We start from the raw sequence: 5,454 nt of genomic DNA, 5'->3' as shown, positions 1-5,454 counted from the left end.
CCATAGACATGTTATGAGCTACTTTCTGTAAATTACGTGCAGGTGATTATTTTTTCCAAGTGTCAGAGTTTGGAAGTGCTCGTTTTCAATAACGTAGCGCCCTGCTGTCTCCTGCATTATGTGACATTTAGAAACAGGTAGTAGTCAAAGTCAAAGTCATACGATTTGTCACACACGTTACCGCAGTGAAATTTGTTCTCCGCATTTGACCCATCTCTTGGAGCGGTGAGCTGCAGCCGTGCCGCGCTCGGGAATCATTTGATTAGTAGATTTGACCCCCAATCCAACCCATTGATGCTGAGTGCCAAGCAGGGAGGCATTGGGTCCCATTTTTACAGTCTTTGGTATGACCTGGCCGGGGATCGAACCCCGACCTCCCAGTTTCAGGGCGGACACTCTAACCACAAGGCCACTGTCTGGTGTACGCAGGACCGTTGAGTGATTTCCAACAAGCGCTTCCAAACTCCAACGCTCCATGCTGCTCAATGTTTTGCCACTCAGTCTAGATGAGGGGGTTGTGTCCCGGTGGAAGTGTTGCACACTCTATAGCTTGGAGTTACAAATGTTATACATAGGCATAGACGACAAAATAATTCCGTGGTGGGGCATCTTGCCGTGCGCATTTAAGCAGGGTGGGGTCTGTGGGTCTGGAAATCTCTTGAGCCGCCGGCAGCAGCTCTCATTGCGGCTGGGAGTTTGCCACCGTCTCACACCTCAACGAATAATCTTAAGTCAGTGGATGACTTCTGTGTGTATCTATTGTAATCGCAATATTTGGCGAGTGAAAAATAAGGTTAGACTATCAAAGAATGGGTGTGGGGTGGTGTGGGTGGGTGGCAAAGATGTCAAGCGGCTTTCTTGGGTGACAGCCTCCTGCCAGACTTATCGCAAAGCGCTACCGACAAGCAATACGTGCCTCTCCCTCTCTGCAGTTGACATCCTCTGAATGTCCTTTCCACCCTTTTTCCTTTTCTATTTTACTCTCTCTCTTTTTACTCTTTAAAGACTTTAACCCACTCTTTAACCCATTTTGACCTGAGATCAGATTCTAAAAAATGTCTTCCACATCCTGACAGTTTTCTGAAAAAGCTATGTTTCTATGTCAGTGGTTCTTCGATTTTTCAAAAATAGCAGACCTACAAGCTCATAGCGCGCCACCGAGTGGCGCGCTATGAGCTTGTAGATCTGCTATTTTTCAATAGCTAAACATAACATAATGCTAACACCAAAAGGGGTTCCCGCCCCAAAATGGGTTAAAGGAACAAAAATAAAGAAAACTAATGAAAGCAAATGTGATGAATTCTAGTGGAGTTCTACAAAGTCTTTTCAGAAAGGGGCCACGCAAGCATGCACCCAACTGATTGTATGTACACTCTCAGACACAAAATTACTTTACCCAATGGCAATTTGTTTTTACGGCAACGGCTTGGAAATAATGTGGTTTTGTGCATTCCACATTATAGTCAATATAAAATGAATGAAGACGGCCTGGGCCGTGGCTCAGCGGTCCGGGCACCTTGGCTGGTAAGCCAGCTTTACAGCGTGTCGCGGGTTTGAGTCCCGATCCCGGCGACCTTTGCTGTGTGTCCTTCACCCCATACCAGCCAACGCAGGAAAGCTGGAAGTACCCTCACTAAAAACGCCGGGACAACGCTCCACACGTCCCAAACTCTTCTCCCTTCTGGCCCCAAAACTGTGGAATGCACTCCCCGTTGCAATCAGAACTGCAGCATCACTCCCAATCTTCCGCCGTAGTCTGAAGACCCACCTTTTCAGACTCCATCATGGCCCATAGCACTTATCCTACCCCCTTAGATAGCACTTTTTAGACTTAGATAGCATTTGAAACAGACTTATAGCATGTTATGTAGACAGCACAATAATTGCATTGTATGTAGTCATAGCACATCATAGTACATATGTATAGCATAGTATAGTATACTGTATATGTATAGTTTATATGTATAGTGTCATTATATAGATATGTTCTAGTTACGTTCTTAGCTTACGCATGTTTCATGATAAATGCATTTTTTATATATGTGATGTATTCCCATGCTTTTGTTCTTGCCTAATGTAAATCGCTCTGGATTAATTAATAGCGTCTGCTAAATGCCTAAATTGTAAATCTCTCTCTCCCCCTTTCCTGTCTGGCAAAAAAGCCCAAAAAATATCTTAAAAAATAAATGAATGAATTAATGAAGACTTAAGTAGAAATTAGACCTGCCACCATGCCATATTGCCCTCTGACATCCCAGAGGGCCTGTTGGGAGGAAATATGCCACAAATGTCAAATTAAAAAGTGAGGCCACCAGCATGGAGTGGGTGGGTCTATAGCCATTAACAAACCATCTGCTTCCCCCCATCGCCCCCATTAATGAATGTGCAAAAGACTGATAACAGTGTCGCCAGGAACGTAACCATACAGCCTGTGACCTGCAATTAATTTAGTGCTGCAGAGCCTCGAGAGTCGAGACAGTTTCTGATTGTATGTGTGTGTGTGTGTGTGTATGTGTATGTGTATGTGTATGTGTATGTGTATGTGTATGCGTGCGTGCGTGCACGCGTGCGTGTGTGCCAATAAAACCTGAACCAGAGCCATTTTAACAGACTTAGAAATGGGAAGAAAGGGATGAAATCCCCCGTTCAACTTTTCAACTCTTGTTACCGTTTCTGAGACTATTAAAGCTCTTCAGAGAAGGGAGAACCTGCTCATATCCCAGTCCCTCGTTCGAACATGGCACGCGTGTGTGTGTGTGTGTGTGTGTGTGCGTGTGTCCTCCGAATGACTCTGGCACTTTCACCTCTGATCGCTTACGTTAAAAGCTGCAGGCCTAAACCCAATGCAGGTGGCCTCCCCGTCTCGCTCTACCAACCTCTACTGGGTTCCAAACCTTCTCACTTCTCAAAACCGATGCTCCATTTCATGCTATACAGTTGGGTGCCACCGATATTGTCCCTTATCATTTGACCCATTTAGGCCTGACCTCAAAATTAAAAAAAATCCTTCTAAATCCTCCAGTTTTCTGAAATAAATATTTTCACGATTTTTCAAAAATAGCAGACCTACAAGCTCGTAGCGCGCCACTCGGTGGCGCGCTATGAGCTTGTAGATCTGCTATTTTTCAATAGCTAAATTATAACAATGTTTAAAACACCAAAAGGGGTTCCCGCCCAAAATGGGTTAACTGTCCTTTTGCGCAGATCACGCAAACCTCAGCAAAAAGAAAAGGACAATATCGATGGCCTCCAACTGTACCTGTCTTTGCCTCTGTCTGTATGTCTGCATAGTATCTATCCTCCTACCACAGTATCTACTCCATCTATACATCATGCAAAAACCAGTTCTAAATCAATGAAATAAAATCACCTTGTTTTATTCTCTCCTCTTTGTCATTTTCCCTGGCTGGTTTATCCAGACATGTGTCCCCTTTGAGGGTGAGTGTCACAGTATCCTAGCTGGTTGAATCAGAATTGATCCACCCACCCACACACTCTCTCTGACTTTTTGTTTTGTCTCCAAAAGGCTTAGAATGAGGCAGGCTGTCTCAGCCCATGTGTTACCTATATTTAAAATAGAAGCGGGGCAAGCGGCACTGCTGCGCTGAATGAGCAATGTGCGAGTGAAACTCAGTGAATTTAATCCATTGAGACCTGGAACGCATCCATGTCACGTTAGCGTTTAACCACATTAACCATTAACCCATTTTGGGGCGGGAACCCCTTTTGGTGTTTTAAACATTGTTATAATTTAGCTATTGAAAAATAGCAGATCTACAAGCTCATAGCGCGCCACCGAGTGGCGCGCTACGAGCTTGTAGGTCTGCTATTTTTGAAAAATCGTGAAAATATTTATTTCAGAAAACAGGAGGATTTAGAAGGATTTTTTTTAAATTGAGGTCGGGCCTAAATGGGTCAAATGATAAGGGACAATATCGGTGGTACCCAACTGTATAGCATGAAATGGAGCATCGGTTTTGAGAAGTGAGAAGGTTTGGAACCCAGTAGAGGTTGGTAGAGCGAGACGGGGAGGCCACCTGCAATGTGGCCAACTTGTAGGTCTGCTATTTTTGAAAAATCGTTAAAATGTGCCTCAAATCTTTCCGAAAATGATTTTTTCGACGTCAGGCCTGAATGGGTTAAAATAACACCAGCAGACGGTAGCGGGTGAAAGAAAGTTTCCAGCTGGAGAGTGTGAAATGCGCGTGAGATTTTTTTTGGGGCGTCTCGAGGCTGCTGTGAAGTTTGGATTTAGAAATGCAGATCTTTGCACCACAGAGTCTGGGCCGGGGGTTGTAATCCACCGTGGTGAATCCGGCTTGCTCAGGGCCTACACAAACACAATGGGCTGTGTTTGGGAAGCAGGGAAGTCAGGCAGAGAGGGATATCTTTGTCACTGTGCTGGCGACTGCTATATCTGACTGGCAATGGTGCCTGTCAGACAGTGGGGGGTATTCAACGAGAGGAGAAATACAGAGGTTAGCCCAAGGAGTGTTTTTTGTGCAAAACTAATGCTCGGAATGGATTAAGAATCTTGAAAAAACCCCTAGTTTGACACATCACATGCTACTTAAAGCATAGTGAAATTTTGACATTTTTGCCTAATGATGTTAATGGTATAGTCACGTACGTATAAACCCCTATAAAACAAATTACTCAATACCGACAGCCGGTCAGCAAGTGGATTCATGAATGTATGTTTGTATATAGACAATATTTTAGAGGCCAATACAAATAAACTATATACCGTATTTCCCACTCCACACCCCCGACTGCCAGACTACTGGGGAAGATTTTGTGTGCTTAGTCGCGTCTCGTTTTTTTGTGATTGCATTACATAGCGTGACTCATGTTTTATCCAAAATGAGTTAATAGCACAGGCAGATCAGACTCTTCACATACATGAGCATGTCTGAAATAAATGTCATAGCTGAAATCGACATGTAAATATGACATAAATGCTTAAACATGTAGCTACAGTTGGAGGCCATCGATATTGTCCTTTTCTTTTTGCTGAGGTTTGCGTGATCTGCGCAAAAGGACAGTTAACCCATTTTGGGTGGGAACCCCTTTTGGTGTTTTAAACATTATGTTATAATTTAGCTATTGAAAAATAGCAGATCTACAAGCTCATAGCGCGCCACCGAGTGGCGCGCTACGAGCTTGTAGGTCTGCTATTTTTGAAAAATCGTGAAAATATTTATTTCAGAAAACTGGAGGATTTAGAAGGATTTTTTAAAATTTTGAGGGCAGGCCTAAATGGGTCAAATGATAAGGGACAATATCGGTGGCACCCAACTATAGGTGTAATGTTAGAGACCACACAGAAATGAACATTTCAAGCCTGTCTTTACATACAGGCTTGTTTCTACCGTTTTTGTATTACACCCGAAACATGGAGGAGAATATATATGGTCAATGGATGAAAGGAACAAAAATCAAGGTAAAAAAAAG

The 5,454-nt window shown here is 43.5% G+C and overlaps 1 protein-coding gene across 2 annotated transcripts in view; it reads right to left on the bottom strand.

Annotated features, from left to right (window-relative positions):
* utrn (utrophin) overlaps positions 1–5,454 on the bottom strand; it is a 344,298-nt gene that overhangs the window by 85,903 nt on the left and 252,941 nt on the right. The window lies entirely within an intron of this gene.

The sequence above is a fragment of the Electrona antarctica genome, assembly GCF_951216825.1.
Source record: "Electrona antarctica genome assembly, chromosome: 17".
Classification (NCBI taxonomy): domain Eukaryota; kingdom Metazoa; phylum Chordata; class Actinopteri; order Myctophiformes; family Myctophidae; genus Electrona; species Electrona antarctica.
This window is presented reverse-complemented; position numbering and strand designations above follow the sequence as displayed.